Source organism: Ctenopharyngodon idella, chromosome 15 (assembly GCF_019924925.1).
Source record: "Ctenopharyngodon idella isolate HZGC_01 chromosome 15, HZGC01, whole genome shotgun sequence".
Taxonomy (NCBI): Eukaryota; Metazoa; Chordata; class Actinopteri; order Cypriniformes; family Xenocyprididae; genus Ctenopharyngodon; species Ctenopharyngodon idella.
Genome location: NC_067234.1, coordinates 38,125,609 through 38,153,331, shown reverse-complemented (window position 1 = coordinate 38,153,331; position 27,723 = coordinate 38,125,609). Strand labels below are relative to the sequence as shown.

Here is a 27,723-nt window from a genome sequence, read left to right as displayed (position 1 = left end):
GAATGTGTCTGTGAAGTTTCAGCTCAAAATACCCCATAGATTTTTTATTATTCCATGTTTTAAATGCCTATTTTGGGGTGGGATTAAAAATGCTCTGATTTGGTGTGTACACCTTTAAATGCTCGTGCTCCCTGCCCCCAAGCTCCTGACTTCAGTAAACATTGCATAAACAATACTGAAGTTCACAATATAACTCTCAAAATGGATCTCTACAAACTATTTGTGATGCAGCATATCAAATCACATAAGTATGGCACATTGTGGATGTTTACATTTGATTCTGAATAAGTTTGATAATGCTACATGGCTAAAGCTACATTGTTGGAGAGATTTATAAAGAATGCAGATGTATGAATTATATGAATTATACAGACTAAAAGCGTTTTTGGGCTAAAAATGAAAATAATGACATGGCTCTGGTCTCCGTGAAAACGGAGATAAAAAACAATGGTAACTTTAACCACATTTAACAGTACATTAGCAACATGCTAACGAAACATTTAGAAACACAATTTACAAATATCACTAAACATATCATGTATCATGAACAGTTACTATCGATCCATCTGCCATTTTTGCTATTGTCACTGCTTGCATGCTTCACAATACCTGCAGAACTTATGATGATTCAGCTGTGCAGCTCCAGACGTTAATACTGCCTTGCCTTGAACATGGGCTGGTATATGCAAAAGTTGGGGGAAAACATATTAATGATCCCGACTGTTGTGTCACAGTCGGTGTTATGTTGAGATTCGCCTGTTTTTCCTTGGTGTTTTTCACGCACGAGATTTACATATGAAGGAGGAAACAATGGTGTTTGAGACTCACTGTATGTCATTTCCATGTACAGAACTCTTATTATTCAACTATGCCAAGGTAAATTCAATTTTCAATTCTAGGGCACCTTTAAATATTTGGGAATATCTATTTTCATATTTTATTAGGTTCTTTGATAAGGTTACAATGCGAAGACCATAGCAATGTAACTTGCATGATGTCCCCAAACCTTTGGCGTCACGTGACACGTCACGAAGGCGGCGCACCAAGCAGCTCCCGCCGCCAGCCACGACAACAAAAATGGAGAAATTAAACAAAATAAAATGCTACATTGATGGCCAGTTCTTCTGGGACGGAGAGGACATTCTAAGCTTCTGGCAGTTGCAGTCAATCGCCTTTCCTGTGCTTGCCAAGGTGTCAAAAATGATTTTCTGTATCCCGGCCACAAGCGCATCAAGCGAGCGCACATTCAGCTCTGCTGGCTGGGTGCTGGAGTCTAGGCGAAACAGATTAAACCCCGGTACAGTGGATGCCATTCTTTTTTTGCACAGCGAATGTAAAAATGCTAAATGAACATTTCCGTGTGTTAAATAAACAAAAGTTCAGTGGTTATGTAGCATAGGCTGTAAACTGTTGGCCTATACAAATCTGAAATAAAAAAATATTTAGCCTAGGCTATTAGATGAATACAACGCTGCTTTGTATATGTTGAGCATTATCTTGTTATTAATATGACCTGATTTATAACTCATATTCATAATCGAATGTTGTTGCCAGTTTACAGGGCGATGTTTCCATGCACTTTAATGCTGAAATAAAGGCTGTTTTCATTTACATTACAATGCCTAGTATGTCTATTTAATGGTCGCGGCCACCCCGCGGGTTGTAAAAATAAGATACAGTGGTGCGGGGCGGGCCAAATAATTTCATGGTGTACTCACACTAGGTGCTCTGAACCGTACCCGAGCACGTTTGACCCCCAAAGCCCATTTTGTTTGACAAGTGTGATCGCTCCGTTCCATGCCTGGGCGTGGTTCGTTTAGCCGTCCCTGGCCCGCTTGGAAGAGGTGGGCCAGAGCGCGGTTCGGTTGGGCTCGAGCGTGGTTCGCATGCAGTGTGAGCGCTAACCATGCCGGAGCACAGAACAGCTGCTACTGTATGTACTACAGCTGCTGTATGTACTACTGTCATCATTACGACGGCAAACATCTTTTTTACTACTCTGATAGTACACTTATCAATTCATGCAATTAATTTGAGTATATTTGGGTTTATAATGGGTCTGCTTCTCACCTTTGATGAACAGTAATTGTAGTTTGTGAGTAAAGCTGCAAATTCCTCCATTAACGTCTGCCTTCGTAATAATCCTCTGATACGTGCAAGACAAAATCGCTGCACGACATAAATGATAAATATATTAAGCAGTATCTTAGCGAAAGTGCATTTCTTCCCGTTTTCTTCCATTCAAAAAGTTGCATCGTATATGACGTAAGCGTGCTCCGGCTCGGAACGTTAAGGCCAATGTGAGTACAGGCCAGTGGGAGAGTGGGGAGGGGGGACAATCGCGCTCGGACTCGGTCCAAGGCAACCGTGCCTAGTGTGAGTACACCCTCATAAAAGAGGGGAAAGTTGGAAAAAAAGCAGACCCGCGCATCACTACTCAGAATTCCTGTGAGGAAGCATGGCGTTAGTTTTCACTGTTACGCTGATAATACTCAGCTCTATATTTCTTCGTTGCCTGACGAAACCAATTCACAAAATTAACGGAATATATTGCTGATATAAAAAATTGGATGACCAGTAATTTCCTACTACTAAATTCAGAAAAAACAGAGATTCTAATTTTTGGACCAAAAACTTCTTCACATAATAACCTAGAATACTGTCTAATGGCTGCTCTGTTAAGTCTTTGTCATCAGTTAGGAACCTGGGTGTGCTCTTTGATACAAATCTTTCATTTGAAGGCCATGTTTCTAGCATCTGTAAAACCGCATTCTTCCATCTTAAAAATATATCTAAACTACGACATATGCTCTCAAATAAAAATGCAAAACAGTTAGTTCATGCGTTCATGACCTCAAGGCTAGATTACTGGGTGGTTGTTCCGCTCACTTGATAAATAAACTACAGCTTGTACGAAATGCAGCAGCTAGAGTTCTTACTAGAACTAGGAAGTATGACCATATTAGCCCAGTTGTGTCAACACTGCATTGGCTTCCTGTTAAACATTGTATAGATTTTAAAATCTTGCTAATTACCTACAAAGCACTAAATTAATTAGCTCCCCAGTATTTGAGCGAGCTCTTAATGCATTATAGTCCTTCACGTCTATTGCGATCTCAGAATTCAGGCCAGCTGATAATACCTGGAATATCAAAATCAACCGCAGGCGGTAGATCCACCTAAACTCTGGAACAATCTTCCTAGCATTGTTTGGGAAGCAGACACACTCTGTCAGTTTAAATCTAGACTAAAAACGCATCTCTTTAACCTGGCATACACATAACACATTATCAATCTATATTTTCAAATCTGTTAAAGGATTATTATGCTGCATAAATTAGGTCAGCCGGAACCAGGAACACTTCCTATAACACTAGATGTACTTGTTACATCAGAAGAAGAATGGCATCTACAATAATATTAGTCTCTCTGTTTATCCCGAGGTTTACCGCAGTCAGCCGGATCCGGGCCGTATCCAGGTGAGATCAAGGACCTATGCCTTGAAGCGACCACAACGCAGCCCTAAAGTGTCAGTAGAGATTGAGTCAACTAGATCATCCACTGTGAAGGCCTCATCAACACGACAGCCAGTGGCACAGTTCCTCAACAAACCGTCTGTACCGCCGTGATGAATACGATCCCCAACTGGACGGAACTGGAATAAATACTTTGACTGTTGCGATCCCATCGGACTTATGATAGCTGCCTGAATAATAATAAAGCACTGTTCGCCAGAGGAGAACTGGCCCCCCGACTAAGCCTGGTTTCTCCCAAGGTATTTTTCTCCAATTTTAACACCTGTTTGCCACCTGATGTCACCTGTTGGAGTTTGGGTTCCTTGCCGCTGTCGCCTTTGGCTTGCTTAGTTGGGGACACTTGACATTTGATATTCAACAGTGTTTTGATCTGCCTGCATTGACACCATTGTATGCAAACTGAACTGAGATGGATGATGACATCACTGTTTACTCCAGTGCTGATATAGATAAATTAACTAAATTAATAACTATTGTTTCTTATATCGGAATGAATCAATACTGAATTTACTTAAGATGGATACTGACACCATTCTTTAAGAGCTTGAGCCAAAATTATGTGTACCAGTTATCTCTGTAAAGCTGCTTTGACACAATCTGCATTGTAAAAAGCGCTATATAAATAAAGGTGACTTGACTTGATGAGAGGCTTCACTATGCTGATTAAACAGTGCACAAGACCGAAAGTGCACATGAAGTGTGCCATCTGGGACAGGGCCAGCGGCAGACTAACAGTCTGAGGCCGGAAGCGGGCGGAGCAAATTTATCTTTGTAGACATTGCTCCATTTGGAGCGTTTTAAAGTTTAAAACCATGTTAATGTCAAATATTTTATTAAGTCCCCCTGTAGTCAATTATTTTATCCCTTAAAACTCATCTTTGATCACCAAAACGACATATTTAAAAAAAAAATTCAAGTGAAAAAAATTTCTCCATGCCTTAAAATAGCTTGAATGTAACTCTACATCTACATCTCATTTAATATACACGGATCAATGAATATGCAAATTAGCCCAGCCTCCACTCGCTCACGCCAGCTCGGAGAGTCTACTGTTGCTGTAGTGATGAACAATTTGTTGTTTGTGTTGTGGATATTTAAGAAAAAAGCTTGCTTCACTTCGTATATTCAGTTTAACAGCTGTGTAACTGAAGTGCTCACATATTTTCTGATGCTTAAATTGTGTTTTATATTATGAATTGGTAAAACGCCTTTGCAAAACGGTCTGAATCCACTTGCATTTGTTTGGACTGCACTCTCACTGAATCACCTGAAGCGATTTCTCAGAAAAACAGACAGTTTTGAGGGAACAAGCAGCCGTTTTCCTCTGTGAACATGCACCAAATGGATGTATGACAATTTTGTTGCTTTTAGGAGTTTTCAGATTTAAAAAAACATTCTGATGAAATCCTGCAGGCGCCCATGCCTTCTCCATACATGAAATGCACATCCTTGAATGAGCGCGAATTTCCAGCGTATTTACTTGAGGTTATCAGGTAGGCTAATATCTATGGTTTGATCCATTCCAGAGGCGGCCAAAATCAGAATTTATAAAGGACTGAATAGCTCTCTCAGAACTTGACGTGCGATTCCACACTGACTGAATATGCACATGAATCACGGTCACACGCACATGCTCAGAGCAATATTGCTTTAGCTATGTTTTATAGTATTAAAATATTTTGAAGGACAAAAACATGAACTTTATTGGCTTTACTTCAAGTCAGTTGTCACTTTACTTTGGCGTGAGCCTCTATGCCCTTGCACACTTGGCGCAGCCCTTGCAACGGTTCTGTCATTAATTAATATGAATTAATATAATTAGCCTTTTGCTTGACTACGTTATCAAACAGCTAATAATGTGTTGCTGTTACACACACCATTCCTGTTCTTCATCTCAGACAGAGTCAGACAGCTGCCTTCTAACAATCAGTATCCTTACAAACGCTTTGAAGAACTCAGAACATCAGTGGAGAAAGGCATATAGTTCATCATGACATCATAATAGACTCGCTATATTGCTAAATTTACACAATTTTTCATATCAAAAGAAAATATACCGGGATAACCTGGCTTCTCTCGAGACTTTCCTGCTTCAGAGCAGTCATAGTTAATGATATGCTATAGCCTGCCGGCACGTTGTTGTGATTGGTTACAAGGTAGTCTGTGGCGTCACAAACACCACAGATTTCAAACCGTGGGTTTTAGACGGTCTTTGGTTTACTGCAGTTTCAAACATAAGATACTCAGCAATGGTGCTGACTTATAAATTTGCACATGGTTTGTCTTAAAGCATATTGAAAACACCACATAAACAACATTAAAAACTTGATTTTCACCACAGGGGTCTTTAAAACAATCTAACTGAAATGATAGATAGATACTCACATTTTGTTAATAGCTTAATCATATAAATATATACACACACAAAATGTGTGTATGTGTGTATTAAACCCCTTTGTAACCTTTTAAAGGTTTTTAAAGTTAAAAGTTCATCAGCTTGTTTTGTCTTAAATGATTTACTGAATCAAAATTGAAGCTTAAACACAAAAAATGCTAAACATATATTACAAACAACATTGTATTTAACAATATTTATTTGTCATAAAATGTATATTTTACTCAAGTGTAACCGGTCTTTTGCGGACCGCCGTTACCATCATCTGCGTTGTGTGTAAGAAGACTCAGGACACTACTGCGGTTCACCAAAAGGGGATTTAATGACAACAACGGCCAGCATTAACTTCACTCCGTCTCTCCCCAGCATAACCAATGCGAACTGTGGATTAACATGAATAAAGTTCATATCTCGATCTTGTGGGCATTCCATAACGAGACAATCCTCTGCCCAGCATAAGCAATGCAAACTCATTTTGTGTAATAGTTGAGAAAACTAACACTGAAACATTACAGAATTAACAGTACAAGAATACAAAAGAACATAAAAAGCCAATACAGAGTGAAATACCTGTGGATTAACATGAATAAAGTTCATATCTCGATCTTGTGGGCATTCCATAACGAGACAATACTGTATGATATAACATTTGTTGGCTAACTGATTACTCAAAACCTTGTCAATAGCATATCATACGGCCCACACGATATAACTTCACATTCTCAATCCACTCGCACATAAAACATACACCAGAACACTGCAAATAGTTTCAGTACCATTTACAATAAGATATTTAGTCGATTTATACACTTTGTAAACTTATTTCACTCATACAATGAAGAGCTCTGACAAACGCTTACCTCTCCCCAGCATAAGCAATGCGAACTGGAAAGAAGCGCGCACTCACTTCAAAATGGCGTCAGTAGAACGCCAGGAGAAAATGTCAAAATAAAAGTCTCTAAACAGTGAACAGTAGAATCAACATATATTACTTAAAGAAAAACAGAAATAAATAAATACAAAATACAATAGAAGGATTTTAGTGAAAAAGCAATGTGTTACATTCAAATTGTATTTACTATAACTCGTTACACAAACATCTCAGAATGAACCATTTTTTTATAGTACATAATACACATTACACAGTTGTACACTAGATTACATGAATTAAGCAAATTCAGATCCATCAAACCCAAAAACAAAACACAAAAGTTATTTAATTTTTTATAAAATGTACTTTTCCCCCTAAGTAGCAAAAGCATCATATACTAGCTGTGCTTTGCTCTAAAAAAGTACAAAATCAAACCAAAGAGAGTAAATTGAACAAATTATTGCACAGCAGGTACATGATGACAAATTAAATCTTAAACATTAATTTCAAGACTCTTTTTGTCTAGACTCACTAAGAAAATTGTCTATATCATCCTTAATTTGGAAGCAAAACACTAAAGGCTCATTGGCCAGTTGTCTATCGTCATCCGTTTCAGCCTGTGAAGGTTGAAGAAGGGCTTGTTCCTGGTCTTCCTCTTTCAATATCAGAAAGCACGGCTCTTCCACTAAACCTTTGAAGACTTTTGGTTGTTGTGCAGCCATTCAAGTGCAGCGGAGAGGTCTTCCGTGATCCGTGGCTCCTTCATGAGAGAAGGGTACAGACAAATGGGATGAAATGTTGGAAGTGTATTTAACAATACTTTGTGTTGTAGTCAGGATGTAGCACAGCATGTATAATAAAGTTTGGACATTGTGTTTTTCTCATGTTTATATATTGGAGACATAAATCATACCCTGTCACTAATGAAATTAATCAATCATGTTCAGTTTAATTTTTATTTTAAAAGACAAGCAATTCACATGGCTTTTCACTCTGCACTTAACCATTCTAAACACCACTTTTAACCGTGGGTAAAGTAACACTCAACACTTGTATATTTACATGCTTTTGACAGTCACAGAAACACTCTCATTCTCATTCTTTTATAGTCTGAAATGTCCATTTAGGATAAACTTGATAGTGAAGTTGACTATATGTAATGAGGATGTGCAATGCCTGAGCATTTATGTAAACATAATTGTGTGCTTTGTGCGTCCAGTAAGTGACACTGACACTGCAAATATGCAAATAAGGACGTTAACCCAGGAACGGGAATTTTTCCCCATCATTGCCGCAACAATGAACATTCGAAATGATACGCTGACGTGAACTTAAATGACACTGTAGCATTTAACGTATTCTGTCTAAAATTAACATTTTCACATTATGATGTTTTATTAACAAAATTCGGGAGGAGCAAGTTCAGATAATTAACCTAATTAGCACAGGTGGAGAGCATTCAGTTAATCAACTCAACCAACGTCAAAAGGTATAAATTCAGCAGACTACTTCTGTTCATCTGAGAGTTTATCAGCAGTAGGCCCCGCCCTACGTTCCCAACATGTCTAAAATCGAGCTCTTGCCATCCGTCCGATGAAAAATCCTTCGTCCTCGAGGAATCTTACCTCAATCCTCTGGCCTAAAAAGTGATTATCCTCCACACGGCACCACCGCCGATCCCTCGGCGTTATCTCACGGGTGTCAGCACAAACAAATCGGCTCAGCATGCCGAGACCTACCACGGGCAACATATCCGTAATATCTTTACCGTCTTTCTCATCTCCAGCTCATTCAATCTTTCCGGCCATAAAGAAATGGACAATAAAGCCCCTCAAACGCCAAGCTCGCGTCTCGGGCAATGCTGCCCCCTTCCCGCAAAGGAATGGGCCTTCCTCCAGAGTCAGGCCGCTGCAGCAGGCCCTCAACAAGCCGCGCCGCTGATTCATTTTCGGACAGCTTTCTCTCTCCACCCCGATGGCTCAAAACCGTAAAATCACAGCTCAAATCCTTTTCGTTTTCCATGGTTGAATCTTGCTTCGCTTGGTCGCTAAATCACGAGCAAAGTTATGCTATCTGGATACTCAATTTTTGATCAGAAAAAGTTGATGTTTTGAACCGTTTTCATAGATTTGCTGTTTATAATCTAAGCTGCTTTCCTTTTTCTTAAACGCACGCGTATAAACCGCTCGGATATCATGTGCAGTCAGATCGCACGCACAGTTGCAGAATTAATAAGAACTTGACGTCAGCGCTGTCCTGAGATAAACATAACGCTATATAATTTTCAGTTTCTAATCGATTTGTTTCTGTTTTGAAGTAACTCAAACCCAGCTTCACTATCGTTAAAGAGACGCTGCACAGACTGGTAAGACAAATTCATACACGCATTCATTCTCACTAATGGATTCAAATAAATTCCACAACATCTGTATAAGATAATTGATGTTAAGACTCGGATAACTGATGAAAATAACTGTATTCCTCCTAGTGATTGGAGAAACGAAGCTTTTTGAATCAATTGAACCAATCGCTTCGAGAAAATGATTCAGTTTCCCTCGGAACGTCACACGCCGGTGATGTCTACTGGTCAGAAGGGTATGCACCGTAGTCAGTTCAAGCATGCATGGAAAAACATTTTACCAACCAGTTGCAACTGTTTTATATGGAAGCCCGTTTCCGCCACTAAATAAAAAAAAAAAAAAAAAAAAAAAAGAGTAATTGCGACTTTTTATCTCAGAATTCTGACTTTTTATCTCGCAATTGCGAGTTTATATCTCACAATTGCGAGTTATAAAGTCAGAATTCTGAGATATAAACTTGCAATTGCGAGTTATAAAGTCAGAATTCTGACTTTTTTTCTTGCAATTCTGACTTTTTTTCTTGCAATTCTGACTTTTTTTCTCGCAATTCTGACTTTTTTTTCTCGCAATTGCGTGATATAAAGTCAGAATTCTGACTTTTTTTCTCACAATTCTGACTTTTTTTTTCTCACAATTGCGAGTTATAAAGTCAGAATTCTGACTTCTTACTTTGCTTGCGTTGCCTTTCATTGCGACTGACCATTAGGATTGGTGCTTCGTTATTAGTCTACATAAAATGGAAGACCTCATAAAGGATTATTTTCAGCGCGGATTTACCAATAAAGAAATCTTGATTTTACTGGAGGAGACCCATAACATGGACATTAGAGAGAACATTATGCAGGAATCAGTTGTGGCGGAGGCGCAATAAAACTGATGAAGCTGAAGTTGCACATTTTATACACCAACAGCTTCAGACATCAGGACGGCAGCACGGCTATTGTTGGATGCACCAGAAATGTTGGATGTCCGGGATTGTTACAGACAGAGAAACTGTCCGTCAGTTGATGCGACTGTTAGATGGACAAGGAGTTGATCTACGGGCGCATGGGTGTCTGCGGCGACGCGTGTATAACAGTCGCGGGCCAAATTATGTTTGGCATATAGACGGGTATGATAAATTAAAACCTTACGGAATATGCATAAACGGATGCATAGATGGCTTTTCAAGAAAAATGATCTGGCTTGAAGCGTACAAAACAAATAATAACCCACGAGTAATTGCAGGTTATTTTATACAAGCTGTTGCTGATAACAGAGGACATTCTTCAGAGACACTGCAAGTGCAGAATGTGTCACACTTGGTCCAAGCACTGGGAACCAGAGAATTGAACGATGGTGGTCCACCTTGAGAAGCCAGTGCATACAGTTTTGGATGGATCATTTTGACCAACTAAAAGAAGATGGACACTTTGTTGACACTTTTATTGATAAATCTCTTATCCAGTTTTGCTTCCTGCATTTCATTCAGGTAACACATTTTGTTCACCGTGGTTATAAAGAGTATTGAACTTGGATTAAAACATTAGTTAAGTAGCCTACTTTAGTCAACCTGAACTAGAATAAAGAATACTTATAGAGCATTTATTGATCTTAGTTTGTTTTATGAACTAATGAATTATTAAAAATCAAATGTGCTTGTTAACATTAGTCAATGCACTGTGAACTAACATGAACTAACAATGAATGACTGTATTGTCATTAACCAAATTTAATAAATACTGTAATAAATGTATTGTTCATTTTTCATTCAAGTTAATAAATTAAGTGACATTAACAAATGGAACCTTATTGTAAAGTGTCACCAATATGATTAACAATTATTACTTTTTTTTTTTTTTCTATTTTTCTTTATTGAAGGAAGAGCTAGATGAAACGGTCAGTGCCTGGAATAGCCACAGGATACGGCCAACTCACAATCCACGTGCCCCCAGTGGTCGACCTTCAATCATGTTTGCTGTTCCCATCTTATATGGTGTGCAGAATTACTTGCATCCAGTTGCAGAAATGAAACTGAGTATTTGCCAGGAGGAGTGTTTATTTAAAGACTATCCTTGTGATGAAGATGTCTTTCAACTATGTGTAGAACTCATGGCTGAGCATAACCTTGTCATGCCAGATGATGTTTATGAAATTACAGACCTTTACCTCCAACTTCGTGAACTGATCCTTCAAGGACTGGACTTGGAGGACTAGAAAATTGTATATTAGCCTACTCTCCTCATTATAAGCTATTTGAATGTAATGTTGCAATAATAATAATAATAATAATAATTATTATTATTATTATTATTATTATTATTATTATAATAATAATAATTTTTTTTGCATTAAATTTACATCTGTGTCTGCAACCACAAGAGGGAACCTCAAAGTTCTGAAAGGAAAAGGAATGGCCTCAAGCTGGCTAGCTGTGCTAATTAAGGAGTAAGTCTTCATCATTATTGTCTTTACCTTGTAGGAAATCCAAAGTTAGCATTTCTAACAACTACCACCTGCCCATTAATGTAAAGATTTCAAATAATCTGTCTTCATCCTTTTGCGTTTGTCTTGAATTCTTTTGTTACACTTAACACAGTGATATTTGAAGTTGCCTCCTGAATGTTTAAACATGTAATTGCTTTTCCCATTTTCTTAAAGGTCACAACCATTCACGAGGCAACAAACAGTATTGATGGCTGAACTGTGAGCACACTTTTCATATTATTTATAGAATATTCCATATTCTATTAATTGATCAATACAAAATACAAAATATACAGTACATATCCTTTGTTTTAATTCTTAAAACAGTGACATAACACTACAAAATATGACTTTGCTGTCCATGGCTGGTATTTGATCTAACATTCTAACTTAATGCTCACAATAACATTTCTAGAAGAAAAATTACACCATTCTTGTACATCTGGATATAAACATGGCATCAGTCATCATCTCAAGAGGATAGAGAGGATGAACTCGAGAGCTCCAGATTAGAGGTGTATATATAGCCTATACCTTTTTTAAATTTCTGTTTAAAATTTAAAATCTCTGTTCAAAGGCTCCATTGTCCTTGTTCAGTGACAAGCAGATCAAGGACATCACACCAAATCAAGAGTATCTAAGACACAATTAAACGTAAGCAGAAGTTTTATTTCACTTTGATTATGATAATTTTTATTATTGTTGCCTTTTATAGTGATAAATGTGATTTATAGTGATATGTCTTGAAACCTTGAACCATATAGGCACCTGAGGTTTGCATCCTGCTTATTGCTCAAAAATCCATTACCCATTGTCAGTGTTGGGGAATGTTACTTTTAAAAGTAATGCAGTATTGAGTTATGCAGTATACAGTATTGAGTTACTACCAAAAAAGTAACTAATTACATTACTGAGCTACTTTTTAAATCTGGGCTGGGCTTGCTTTGTTTTTAATATAGAAAACTCTATATGTAAACGCCCTTTTATGGCAAAAGTGAAATGAATAAGCCTGAGGCTGAAGGTAATGTAAATTCATGTCTGTACAGTAGACAGTGCAGCTCAAACAAACCTTTCAAACTGAAGAAACAGCAAAGACACTGGTTATTATAACAGGATTAAATACATATAGGATATTTGTATTATTTAACATATTCAATATAGGTTTGCGTCATGTTCTGAGTTTGCATTTCACTGTTTTTATTCATTTTGAGGCATACTGAATCTGTTATAGTATTTAGTATAGTATACACACTATGTTTACGCAACGCACACAAGGCCTCTGCTCTTACTCTGTCCTGATTTCTCTCAGCATGGAGACAGGAGAGCTGTCAGTCAATAAATGGGAAAATAAAGTAACTGGAGTTACTTAAATGAAAAAAAGTAACTCAGATACTTTCTAAATTAACAAGTAATGCATTACTTTACTAGTTACTTGAAAAAAGTAATGAGTTACCCTCAACACTGCCCATAGTTTGATTTTACAAGCCTTTACAAAACTACTTGCTCATGCCCGTGACATTATGCCACCTAATGGTGGTTTCCTTTCAATTTTGAAGAAAAAGTAATGTAACTAGTAGTGTAAGTAATTACTGTTGCCAGAAAGTAATAAGTAATAATATTACTTTTGAAAGGAGTAACTAGTAATGAGTAATACATTACATTTTTTGAGTAACTAGCCCAACACTGCTGCTGCTGCAAGAATAGTACAGGTGCTGGTCATATAATTAGAATATCGTAAAAAAGTTTTTTTTATTGTAAATTATTTAAAAAAATGAAACTTTCATATATTCTAGATTCCCTACATGTAAAGTAAAACATTTCAAAAGGTTTTTTTTAAAAATTTGTTAGATTTGATTAGAGCGTACAGCTAATGAAAGTCCAAAATCCAGTATCTCAAAATATTAGAATATTTACATTTGAGTTTCATTAAATGACCATCCCTACAGTATAAATTCCGGTTATCTTTTGTTCTTTGAAACCACACTAATGGGGAAGACTGCTGACTTGGCAATGGTCCAGGAGACAATCATTGACACCCTCCACAAAGAGAGTAAGTCACAGAAGGTCATTACTGAATGGGGTGGCTGTTTACAGAGTGATGTATCAAAGCATATTAAATGCAAAGTTGACTGGAAGGAAGAAATTGGGTAGGCAAAGGTGCACAAGCAACAGGGATGACTGCAAGCTTGAGAATACTGTCAAGTAAAGCCGATTCAAACACTTGGGAGAGCTTCACAATGAGTAGAATGAAGCCGGAGTCAGCGCATCAAGAGTCACCACACTCAGACATCTTCAGGAAAAGGACTACCAAGCCACTTCTGAACCAGAGACAACGTCAGAAGCATCTTACCTGGGCTAAGGAGAAAAAGAACTGGACAGTGAACAGTGGTCGAAAGTCCTCTTTTCAGATAAAAGTAAATTTTGCATTTCATGTTGAAATCATGGTCCCAGAGTCTGAAGGAAGACTGGAGAGGCACAGAATCCAAGCTGCTTGAAGTCTAGTGTGAAGTTTCTGAAGTCAATAATGATTTGGGGGGCCGTGACGTCTGCTGGTGTTGGTCCATTGTGTTTTATCAAGTGCAAAGTCAATGCAGCCATCTTCCAGGAGATTTTGGAGCACTTTATGCTTCCATCTGCTGACAAGCTTTATGGAGATGCTGATTTCCTTTTCCAGCAGGACTTTAGCACCTGCCCACAGTGCAAAAACCACTTCCAAGTGGTTTGCTGACCATGATATTACTGTGCTTTATTGGCCAGCCAATATGCCTGACCTGAATCTATGGGATATTTTCAAGAGAAAGATGAGAAACAGTCAATCCAACAATATACAGATGATCTGAAGGCTCAATAGTGCCTCAGCAGTGCCACAGGCTGATCACTTCCATGCCACACTTCACTGATGCAGTAATTTGTGCTAGGAGCAAGTCATTTGCTGTAATATGTCCTGCCAATCAAGTATTGAGTGCACAAAAGAACATACTTTGAAATACTTGAACTTTTCTGTTTTGCAAATTCATTTTTTGATTGATCTTAGGAAATATTCTAATATTTTGAAATACTGGATTTTGGACTTTCATGAGCTATACGCTCTAATCATCAAAATTTAAAAAAAAAACTTTTGAAATGTTTTACTTTACATGTAGGGAATCTAGAATATATAAAAGTTTCATTTTTAAAAATAATTTATAATAAAAAAAATGAACTTTTTGATGATATTCTAATTATATGACCAGCACCTGTATATATAATAACCCCGTAGCAGGTCTATACAGGTGGAGCTGACCCAGCTGGGGAAGGTGGAGGGTTTCAGAGGAACTCTGAAAGCACGCTGCGACTGCTCTAGTGAATGCTAATCAGCCATTTAAACATAAAGGAGCAAGCCTATTGGCTGCATATGCAATCAGCTTGTGCCAAGTAGTTAACTCTGTGGATATTATCAGATTGCGTTAAGGACCATCAAGTCTGCACCATCTAGTGTTTAATGACTGAACTAGATATATAACAGATTGAATCTGTGTAAGTACATCTCAATGGCAATTCTGATGCAGCATATGAAATTCAAAGATGGATTTTATTGATAATGATTTCATTTGATTGTTAACAGCCCTATGTGTCTGGTTATTAAAACTGAATTTATTGGTTATATTTAAAATACTTGGATAAAAGATGACTAAAATTGCCTATTGGAAAAGTTTATTTCTGTCACTGCCTCATATTTACTAGTTTACATTAGTTACAGTATGTGACCACTTTCCTGTGTGACAACTAAATGGGAGTCTCTGTGACCTGTTTAGGGTTAATAATCACATACAATGTATTAATTTTCTCTCATGTCTCTTTAGAATACCAACTGTACCAACTCCATGTACCAATACCAACTCCATTTCAACTGGGGATCCTGGTTCATATGCTGTGGACATAATTAGACTCCAAGCTCCATGAGCCTACTGTAAGTATCCAGTAAGTATCGCTTTATAATATTAAGGTTGAAAGGTAATTTAAGAACAGTTCAAAGCCATTTGACTACAGGCAACATGAACAATTTGTATGGTTTATTGTAGGTTGCACCTAAACAATGGGGATATTTCACAATTAAAAGTCTGTATAAAAAAAAAAAAAATCTCCCAAAAAAATAAATAAATAAATAAATAAAATGGATGTCCAACATAACCAGCAACAATGATTAAATTGGACAAACTAAAGTGAATGGTTTATGCATACAGTATATCCGTTTAAATGGAAAGGGGAAAAAAGTACATTACATAAAATGTATGAGGATGGTCCTATTAAAACATTATAACAAACAATGTAATTAAAGTAGTAACAAGAAAAACATACCCAGCATCAAGTGAACAAATTAAAGTAATTTTTACTTTATGCATGCATGCGTATGATAAATGTAAGTGTATGTAAATTTTACTATGTTCAGGCCATGAAAAACAGGTACCATGAGTGCTGGTCATAAATCATTTCCGCCACTAAATGATGTCCATGACCCAGACATTGCTTTCTAGGACTTTATTCATTTCCGATCTGAAATCTGGGTAATTGTCATAGTGCACTGAAAGCCTCAGGAAACAGCCACAGGTGTGTGCCACTGGTCTTCTCTCGAACCCTTTAAGGTCTGTGAAATCAACTGTTATAGTTTTGCCTATAAACAAATCTGATCCGGTACAGAATCTCAGAAACGGAGACTGTCGTTTTGCATCACACTCCCGCAAGTAAGCTGACAAATGCTTTGAAATGTCCTTCTGGTGTGTATTCATTGTTTCGGGGAATTTGAGAGAGCTAACAATTTTTCTCACTGTTGGCTGTAGTGCACTATACACATCTTCAATTTCCCCAAGGTCCTTGCGCAGAGGTCCAAGTATGCTTGTCCACTGTTCAAGAACATAAGCAGGCTCTTGAATCAAAGTCTTGTGTGCCAGTTCTTGCAAAATTTGCGTGAAGTTTTCTTCAGTAGGAATTCTCCGACAACTGTAGTTGTCCAAGATCTCAAGCAATTCGTCCTGGTCTGCACTACAGAAGTCTGTTCTGCAGCCTTCTAAAACAACACGCTCATTTTCCGAGACATACTTCAAAAAGTTGTCAGTCAGATCACTTTTTACAGATCCTTGTATTGCTTGCTCGAAGATGACAGGTGCAAGTTTGATTGGGAGATATTTCTCTTTCTTCCAGCCAAACAGAATTATTCGGGCAACACTTTCCCACTTTTCTTTCCCAAAATCATGACGAAGAAAGGGAACTTTAAAACAGTTCCCAAGTGTGCACTGACCATAAAATTCTTGCCAAAATTCTGACAGGCAATCCCTGAACACTCCACCGACGTCATGGCCCATCTCAAACTGCCCATTTGGCAGGAGTAACTTCACTTCTACTTCAGTTTGTGCATGTTCCAGTGTATCATCACAGAAATGTGCAAGGAGTTCAGAAAATATCTGTCCACGATGAACAACAAGAATTTTTTTGTATGGAACAGGGGGTTCTGGGCTTAGAGGCAAAGTGTCATCTAAGATTTGTTCATCTAGTCCAGTGAGGTTTCCAGTGAATCCGGTCACTACATCGCTTGTATCCAAATCATCTGGTGAGATCAGTGAAGAACTTTGAAAAGGAACATTCAGATCATCGGAATCCTGCAGGTCCTCTGTGGAACGTAAGGGAGACACATCATCACTGTATGCACTTTCCACAAAAATTACATCAGTGTCTGAAGCTTGAAAGAAGTCAGTGATTTTGTTGGAAGAAGTGGAAAGACTTTGATCCTGATTTTTATTGTGCAAGTCCTCTGTTGTGTCTGAATCTGATATTTCCACTTCCCTGTCCCACTTTTTTGTTGTGAGATAGAACCTCATCATGGTGAGTTTTGATATATCATACATTTCCCCCACTGTGGTTTTTTCATCTAATGACACTTCCTGATATTTTGTTAGATCCGACTCGTATTCTGAAATGCTGCCATGAGAATTCTTTCCATTTGGGAAAAACAAATGAATTGCCTCCTCCATCAGTTCTTTTCTTTTCCAATCTTTTGGCACACTCAGCTTCCTTGTTCCTCCTCCTTTTTTTGCCCTCATTTGAACAAAGCCCTGTCCATCATAGTTCATCCACCCAATTTCAACTTTTCTCACAGTGCGCTGAGAAGTTTTTGTTCTAGTTGTTTGGTTTAGGCTTTCAGTTTCTGAATTATGTTTTTTGTCTTTTGGTCAATTTTGATTTGAGACGCTCAAACAGCTTTGACTTTCTGTAAGCTGGCTCTCCTTCTTGCCTTCGACAAAACCCCATCACTGCCAGTCTATCTCCATACGAGGGAAAATAGCTTCTCATCTGGTCATCAGTCATTAGCAGCAGGACACTGACATCAATCTGAAAATAAATAAAATTGTCTTATTATGCAATATTTAAATAAATGATTGTTGATATTCATGAAATTACAGTATGCCTATGCCTGGGTTGATTCATACTTATCACAGGCCTACATTTAAGAAATTGCTTACAAAAAAAAAAATATTGAAAAAAAAACAGATGAGATGTATGAGCTGTTGTTTTCCTTAAAATAAAAAAATAGCTGACAAATCATTCAATAGTAACTATCATAAAGCTTTTCAGAACAGTAGATGTCATTTTAATGGTTTGTGACATTTACTCTTACGTTTTAAAGTAAATTAATGCAACATTTAATTAATATAATTAAATATTGTTCTGCACTGTGTACGTTATACAATCAAATGCTTTCGCAGACAATAGCAGGTGTCAGTAGACATGTTCCGCAACAATGTCACTGGCACATGATGCAAAAACAAGCTTCCACATTGTTCAGCTGTGTCAACTGGAATTATAAAAGAACAGACACTTCTGGTGGTCCCAACTGAGAAAAAAAAAAAAAAAAAGTGAAACCGTATATAAAGTGGTAACAACCAGCAGGGGTGTATACCACCAGTAATTGACACTTTTTTTTAATCTATCTTTTCTCCTCGTCTCAAGATCATTCAGAAGAGTGCTTGACCTTAACACTGCCTCTTCACAATGCAATGCAAGTTTGTAGGTAATAGGCCCATTAACTGCATGTCTATTAATGTGGCTACAGAAAGTCAAATACTACATCTCCAGATAAGTATTACATCCAGCATCATGCGAAAATAAAGTTTTACTGTAAATTATATGACAGTTAATGAGGTATCTGTGGTCACATGTCACATGTATATTGTGTGTTTTCTAGAACGGGCAGTTTGTGTAATAACCAACATAGAGTAGGCACTGGTATTACAAAATATTCAGTAGCACATGCCACTAAAATACAGATGTGCCACAAACTAACAGATTGTTAGAAAAAAAAAATTACTTTGAAGTGTTTAATTGAATTAGCCTAGTTATTTACTTTTTTATCCCCTTATCTGTCGGTCAGAGGTGGACAATGTCAGTGACATATGCAAATGCTACCGGTCGTGCCACCTGATGTGTCAATAAGCGGCACGTGTCACTGGTTTCTGTGCATCAGATGCCATGATGTAATTTAAATGTTAATACCACCTCTCTATACATCTCACAATTCTGAGAAAAAGGAAACAAAAGTTAGAACTGAGAAGTATAAATTCTCACTAGTGAGAGAGAGGAAGACTTAAGTTTAGTCTTAATTTTATTCTGTCAGGCAATTAAATCCTGGTATTTCAAAAGGGTGAAAACCATTGGCACATCCTTCTATGCTTTGTGCAATATCCAGATTTCACTGGCACCCCCAAGTAGTGACTCACAGATGAGGTGAGCAGCTACAGAGCACGTGTTACATAAAATCTTAACTAAATAGCTTAATGCTGGGCACACATCACAAGATAATCGGGCTGATTTTGGGTCGATTTCTCCCCTTCCGACAATCCTAGGTAATATCCCAATTACCTTGATGGTTCTACAGATTATTTTATCAGATTTTCCTGTGGTGTGAGGTGTGTTAAGAGTAACTGAATCTACTCAGAAGAACACTGGAGGTGCCCTGATTGCGAATCAGAAATCCTGATGTGTGGGGTGAACCCCGAGGACAAACGCGTGCATGCTTGGAGAAACTATCCAATCAGAAAGCAAGCTGACAGAAGACAGAAGCATAAATGCAGTCATGGCAGCACAAAAATGGACTTGGACAGAAGAGATGGAGGATCAGCTTGTCGATTTGTTGCAACAGCATGAGTGTTTATATAACGTGTCCTGTAAAACATACCAAAATAATTCCAAACGCTATCAACACAATTGTCTTCCTGCCTATCGTCCGTCATGTTTATTCTGAAGTCTCCAGAGATTTTGGGAGATTTCTCGTGTTCACGGTCAGGACTCTGGTTGAAAATCTGTTCGTGTGCGGTGTGCACCACACACTATAGGAGCAAAACGGTTAAATCTAGAATTTGTCCATCCTCATGTTTGTGGTCTCTCACATTTTGAAAATCTTTTAAGTTTTCAAAAATCTTTTAGTGTGTACCCAGCATAATTTAGTGGTTTAAAAAAAAAAAAAAAAAAAAAAAAAAAAAATGCATTTACAAATCAGTTATATTTTTCAAGATGTATTCAGTTTGTGGCACGTGCCACTGAATGTTATGCAATACTAGTCCTATTGTACATTTCTGATCACACAAACTGCCCATTCGAGATAACTCACAGAAATAAATGTATCAGTGTTCACTACAGATACCACATTAACAGTTGTATCGGTTACGCAAACCCTTTATTTTTGTAACTGCCCCTATAATTATAATGTAGGTCTGCACAAGATAAACCAAAACTTACTAAATAATGTTTTTTTTTTCCTTCTTTTTTTTTCTGAGTGAATTAAGCTACATTGAGACTGCAGGTAAATGTGGCCCAAATCTGTTTATTTTTTGGTTAGGAGTTTTACAAAAATTGACAGAATCAGAATTGACAGAAACAGAATTCACAAATAAATAAAACAAGATTTGCTAATAAAAAACATTTCACAAATGTGTTATATCATAAGCACAACTCTTCCTGGCATTAATTTGTGAATCACCACCTGTACACTTGTGAATCACTTTCTCCACCCACTGACTACTCTTGCCAATCATATAATGGTTACATTACACTGACCAATCGCAGCACATTTGCTACAGCCAATTACTTTTTGCTTTACAACCAGGCAGGAACAGATTCATTTCAAAGAGATTCAAAAGAGGGGCGCTTAGTTGGAAATGAGCTGAAGTACCATGTGTGTGGTTAAGTAATGAATCGGCAAATTATACAGATTCATGACAATAATGAACAGTAGTGCGTGCAAATTAAGTTCTCTTATGGATATAACATTTACAGGTTTATCAAGCACCTCTCAAAAAGGCATAAGCCCTTATGCTGATTTTGTGGAGTTAAAAATTGACATTTCATGGTTGCTGATGTACAATAAAACTTCATGAAACTCATCAGTAAAGTTTTGGCCATTATTCGGACGGGGTCCACAACACAAAAGATTTTTTGGAGTATAATGCTTCTTTATATTGCCAACAGGATCAGTAAATCAGGTTAACATGAATTCTCTAGCTGATGCGAACAGCCCGGTGCTATGCAGCAAATAGTAGACATTATAATCGTTATAAATAAATGGTTTACATTAATAGGGTCATGTAAATGCAGCTTGTCCACAATGAGTGCGGTGCGACACCGGCAGAACAGATAACCTATTCTACTTCTGAAATACAGTATTCCATACTTGCACAATACCATAATACCAAATATGAACCCGAATGACCATCAGTGATGTGTCAGTATGAGACTCATAACTACAGCGTGTATATGGTTTTTGTGAGTGGATGCAAATAAAAATGTTGTAATGCTGAAAAATACACGTTTGTATTTATTTTGGTTGCTGTAGCTACCTTTTACAATAAAAAATGATTAAGTCGGATTCATTTGAAATATTTGTGTAATCATTTCAAGTGTTTGACTGCTGGAAAATGAAATGAAATGCATAATCTATTTGGAATTCAACAACCTGTCAAGTTTAAAAAGAACCCACGTAGACCATCTTCTCTACAAACAATGATAACGATTACAACCAACTCAGTGTCAAACTCAGTTCCTGGAGGGCCGCAGACCCTGCATAGTTTAGTTCCAACCCTGCTCCAATAAACATGCCTGTAGCCTTCGATTAGGAGGACTTGATTAGCTGAATCAGGTGCATTTAATTAGGGCTGGACTTTGCAGGGCTGTGGCCCTCCAGGAACTGAATTTTCATTAATGTTTAAAATATTACTTAAGACACTAATGTTTTACAGCTAGCATGCTGCTCATATCGGTCATTAAAATGTTTGACTGATAAATGGAAATGCTGTTGGCTGTTGTGTGATAATCTATTTTCGCGATCTATTTTGTTTATCACAAGGTTGAGTCCAGTTAAGTTAATAATTGATGCTTACGGTTCTAGCCAGAATAACATGACACTTCAATAATGTGTCTGTATACGATATAGCGTTGCTCCCAATAACAGAGCACAGTTTCTCTGGCATTTTCAAATGGTGCATAAAATAGAATAGTTTGGCTTGGCTTGACACACAGTCTAATGGTCTAACGAAATCTAAATTTTAAATATTTTTCTTTACCAATGTTTAATACCATACATCATATTAAAACCAATGCAGGATGAGACCGCCCATGACCGTAAAGCAAAATGCAATTGGTTGTAGCGAGAATGTGCTGCGATTGGTCATCGTAATGTGACCATTATCTGATTGGCTAGAGTATTGTTTCAAAATCCACAAATGCGCAGAAAGAGATCCACAAATGCGTGCAGCGATCCACAAATACGTAGAAAGCAATTCACAAATGTACAGGTGGAGATTCACAAATTAATGCAGGCAGAGTTGTGCTTATGATATAAAAACATTCGTGAATAAGTTTTTTTATTAGCAAATCTCATTTTATTTATTTGTGATTTCTATTAACTTTTGTTAAACTTCTAAAATATATATTTGTGGATCTCTTTCTATTTACTTGTGTATACAATTTTTTTTCTCTCTTTACATTTATTTGTAGATCATAATCTATTTATTTGGAAATACGGAACAAAAATACCCCCCTATTCTGAACAGTCATATCAGAATTTGACTTGTACATCACTCCAGATCAACATTCATCACGACTCAATGTTCATGGGAGCCACTTCAATGATTTTACATAACCAATGCTATCAAGACAGGTATGTGTCAGAACACATCAAGCAAAACATTAGGGCTCATAACATAAGTTTCAAAAAGCATTTGTCATATCTTTGTCTTTGTTTTTCACTATAAATAATCAAAAATCATAATCGCTTACTTTAATGTCCTCCTTGTTTACTTCCATATGACTATGAGCTGCATGACATCTTCAATGTTCCCAAGAATTGGGCTACTTTTACACTGTTGATGTAGGTTGTTTTTCAAGTCTGCAGGTTGAAGTGACCCCCTCACTGATACGTTCTCTTTACCGTGGTAATCCCCCCTCCCCCTGAAAACATGATTGGGCTACTTTTGGATCTGTTTACACTGGAAATCTGATAATGTCGGTAAATATCAGGAAACATATTTACATTTATTTACATCAGGAAACACATTTCTGAACATTCCTTTTGCCATTAATTGTAATAATCCAGTGAGATTTATGTATGCACAAGGAGTCTGACAACAGTTAGTGCTCCACACAGAGATCTGATCTCACCATCATCCATCTAAGATTACATCAAGTAACAGAAAAAAATAAAATGCTTGACACTTGAAGAAACTTACATGCAAAGCTTCCTGTAAAATTGCACTGGTGTACCTTGGACAAAAGATGTTTTGTCACAAAAGCATCCTCACATTACTGTAATTTTACACACTAATTTTTACAAAATTCACATTTCTGTAGCTTTGCAGGAAGCTTTCTTTCAGCTTTCTCCAGTGTCCTGGAGACATTGCCACAGTTCTTCTGGATTTAGTCTGTCTCAGTTTATTTCTGTTTCTTCATGCAGTGGTGTGTTGTAACAAATAATATTTAGTTACAGTCCTTTAGTATGTTTTGGGAGATTCTGTGCTTCACTTGAGTTTTTATATTTCTGTCAACTTTCACTTCTACTTCACTACATTTCCTTAATAAAATGTACTATACATTTACAAAACATTTCTCTAAATCACATTTATTACTTACTAGTTGGATGAACAGACTGCAGGAAAGCAGGTTTGATGAATCAGTGGTTTGGCGTTTGAAAGTTAGATTGTAATATACAAGTGTAATGAAGTTAGAATTAACTTTTTTTTTTTTTTTTTTTTTTTTTTTTTTTTACATTTTAGACACAATATTGCACATTTTGCTATATTTTGGCCACAAAAATAGTTCTAAATGGCACTGGATGGTGTTTCCCTTTGGTGAATGAATCCTTTTGAATGAATTGGTTGAATGAATGATTCAGTTTACTCACTCATTAAAACAGTCAAGTGTGTAACTAAAGAATCTAAATGCCTATTCAGATTCAGATTCCATATTTGCAAAAAATGTTATGTACACAATCTTGCTGCTCAAACTGTGTATAGAGCATTTTTTTTATATTTATTTGCTCCTTTTCTATTTTGAATTCACTTGTACTTTTCATACTTAAGTACATTCAATATTTAAAAAAAAATACTTTTCATTCTTTACAACTTTTAGTCAGGTAATATTCTAAACATTGACTTTAACTTCTACCAAAGTTACGGTTTTCATGTAATCCCAGATGGACTTGATGAAGGCGAGATTAGACCTCTGTGTGGAGAACCAGCTGTTGTCAGAAATCTCACTGGATTATTACAATTAATGGCAAAGGGAATGTGTGCATATGTAAACTGATTTCTAACTGACACACTACAACAAAAGATATAAATAACTGGCTTAACTTTTTTTAAATACCAACATGCCTAAGACAAGAAAAAAAAACAAAAAAAACTTATATTAAACATATGGAGAAGCCTAATGGTTGCACAAATTAACTGGTATATAATAAACCATGTGTTTGAAAGCAACATATTAGTAAATATTTTTATTATTTACCATTACACCAACTACATAATGCTCCGCAGAGAGTGGCATGTGTCACTCGAGATTGGAGGTGCTACAACATATAGCAACATGCACTGCAACAATGTCAGTGGCACATGACAACTATCCACTAGTTAGCACATGCAAATGAAAACTAGATGTACCTAGCAGCATGTGCCAATGAATTCTGTGCACCAGATGCCATGCCACTCAATGTTAATAATATTAAAAAATGATCATTTTAATTTTGGGTGAACCATTTTTTTTTATTATTTATTCAGTGGGTTTAACAGTTTTTTAAATCTTACCTTATCCTCCTCTAGCCTTTCTATCGTTGTAGTTGGGATGTTTCTCTCCCTCAAAAATGAGATTAAGTCGTCCATCCTGCGAAAACCCGTTTAATGGAAATTAACAAGCGCAAACACAGGCTGATAGGCCTATTAGGCCTAGACCCGAGTATATAAGCCAGAAAAAAAAAATCATCAAAAACAATTTAAATAAAGAATCTCTTGTCTTGATGCAAACCTCACTCGGTTTGGGTACAATATTAAACCTCAGGATACGATATATAGTATCACTCAATACATATAAAGCCACTTATACGATGTAAGATCAGGTTACATGAAATAATAAGCCCAGAACACTTGGTAAATCGTATACTTGCCAAAAGCATTTCAACACATTCAACCCGAACAAGATTATCAGGCTAAAATAAAAACTTTCTTCATACCTTATCCTCAAGAAACGCTGATGAAGAAAGCAGAAAGGCTACTGGCATGTGCTGCAACTCTCACATCTTGGTTTCCTATGACCTATGGTGCCCGCGAGTAAGTCAAAAGATATATTCGCAATTGCGAGAAAAAAAAAAAAAAAGTCAGAATTCTGAGATAAAAACTCGCAATTCTGACTTTTTTTCTCGCAATTGCGAGTTTATATCTCAGAATTCTGACTTTATGACTCGCAATTGCGAGAAAAAAAGTCAGAATTGCGAGAAAAAAAGTCAGAATTCTGACTTTATATCACGCAATTGCGAGTTTATATCTCAGAATTCTGACTTTATAACTCGCAATTGCGAGGAAAAAAAGTCAGAATTCTGACTTAATATCACGCAATTGCGAGTTTATATCTCAGAATTCTGACTTAATATCACGCAATTGCGAGTTTATATCTCAGAATTCTGACTTAATATCACGCAATTGCGAGTTTATATCTCAGAATTCTGACTTTATAACTCGCAATTGCGAGAAAAAGTCAGAATTCTGACTTAATATCACGCAATTGTGAGTTTATATCAGAATTCTGACTTTATATCACGCAATTGCGAGTTTATATCTCAGAATTCTGACTTTATATCACGCAATTGCGAGTTTATATCTCAGAATTCTGACTTTATAACTCGCAATTGCGAGTTTATATCTCAGAATTCTGACTTTATAACTCGCAATTGCGAGTTTATATCTCAGAATTCTGACTTTATAACTCGCAATTGCAAGTTTATATCTCAGAATTCTGACTTTATAACTCGCAATTGTGAGATATAAACTCGCAATTGCGAGATAAAAAGTCAGAATTCTGAGATAAAAAGTCGCAATTACTCTTTTTTTTTTTTTTTTTTTTTTTTTTTTTTTTTTTTTTTTAGTGGCGGAAACGGGCTTCCATAGATTAGTCTGAGATCCCATCTTCTCTTGTATCTGGCTTGCTCCAAACACTGTTGTTTTAGTGAGACGTTCTCCTTCCTCAAGTCCATTATTTCATCTTTCATTCTTCCAATGTCTTCTTTGTTCTCTTTAACTGTGTGTGCATTTTCCTCCATTCTTTTTTCGATAATTTTCAATCTCTGATCCTGCTTGTCAAATCTCTTAATTAGAGTTTGAATTGCGTCTAAGATCACTTCGTTTGTGATTTCATCAGCTTGTTTACTTTTGACTTTCTCCTGTATTCTTACTTTCTTGGGGTTCGGACTGGGCACAGGTGTGTGTTCATGTCTTACTTTGGCAGTTTCTTCCATCATCGCTTCAACTACTTCTTCGTCACATGCCTCCATGAAAGCGCTCATGTTATATTCATGGTCGGCTTGTCCGGTATCGGCTTGGTTAGCCATCTCGTTTAAATTTAAAGAACTGGATGTAATTTCTACACTTCTGGTAGGTTTCTTTGCCGGATGTATCAATTTTAGGACATTATTAAACTAATTTATCAGAGCCTGCATAAATGCTACCGCTCACTCTGCCATCTTGGATTTCCCCCTCTCGAACGCAGTGCAAGAGGCGACAGGAGAGTCAGTGCTGAGGTTGTGACCGGTTCAAGCTGAAAATGGTCGACAGCAACACAAAATATTAATAACTTTGTGGCTGTCATATTAATAACATTATAATTGTATACACTATTGTAATAAAATGTTGTGAATTATTTGGGCTTAGTTGCTGTGTTTCGGCGCGTTGTTACAGGAAGAACGCATCCACAACAGGAGCTACATTCACGTTTCTTAGTTCAAGTTCATTCGTGCATGATTTTGTGCAAATTTAAGTTGTAATCGTATGTTTATCTTGTATAAATATATCTGAATTTAGTAAAAACAAGCCAAGGTAAAGACACACACTGGTTCTGATGGTCAATAAATTTGAATAAGGGGTCCAAGCACTGATGGTGCTGGAAACTGACTGTATTTGTACTGTTTTGCCATTTATTTATTTTTCTCACTAATAACAATTTATAAATGAGCAGCCATTTAGCCTATATCAACGGGAATGAGAGATGAAGGTCCTAATACTAATGTTGTCTTAATAGGAGACACAGGATGAAAAATGGACATTGCTAACATTTATCCACTGTGACTGGAGTTTTCAGACGGCCCCTTATGCTTCATAGAAGAATACACAGCGAATATTGAACTAAAACTAACTTTACCGCTCAAGAAATGTGCCATGCTATACTGTGTGCTAACATTATAGAAGCGAATGCATGTAATAATTTATTTAGGGACAAATGCACAAAACGTGCACCGCCGTGTGTATATATGAGGTTTGAGATCGAGCGCGTGACGTGACGTCATCATCGCCTAAGTGAAAGTAAATGTGCTGA

The 27,723-nt window shown here is 36.9% G+C and overlaps 1 long non-coding RNA gene across 1 annotated transcript; it reads left to right on the top strand.

Annotated features, from left to right (window-relative positions):
- The first annotated feature begins 10,447 nt into the window (after nucleotides 1-10,447).
- Nucleotides 10,448-17,343, top strand: LOC127495224 (uncharacterized). The gene is made up of 7 exons (XR_007925091.1): nucleotides 10,448-10,633; nucleotides 11,023-11,364; nucleotides 11,524-11,589; nucleotides 11,803-11,847; nucleotides 12,044-12,143; nucleotides 12,206-12,282; nucleotides 15,471-17,343. It is a non-coding gene; the product is annotated as an uncharacterized LOC127495224 (long non-coding RNA).
- The last annotated feature ends 10,380 nt before the right edge of the window (nucleotides 17,344-27,723 follow it).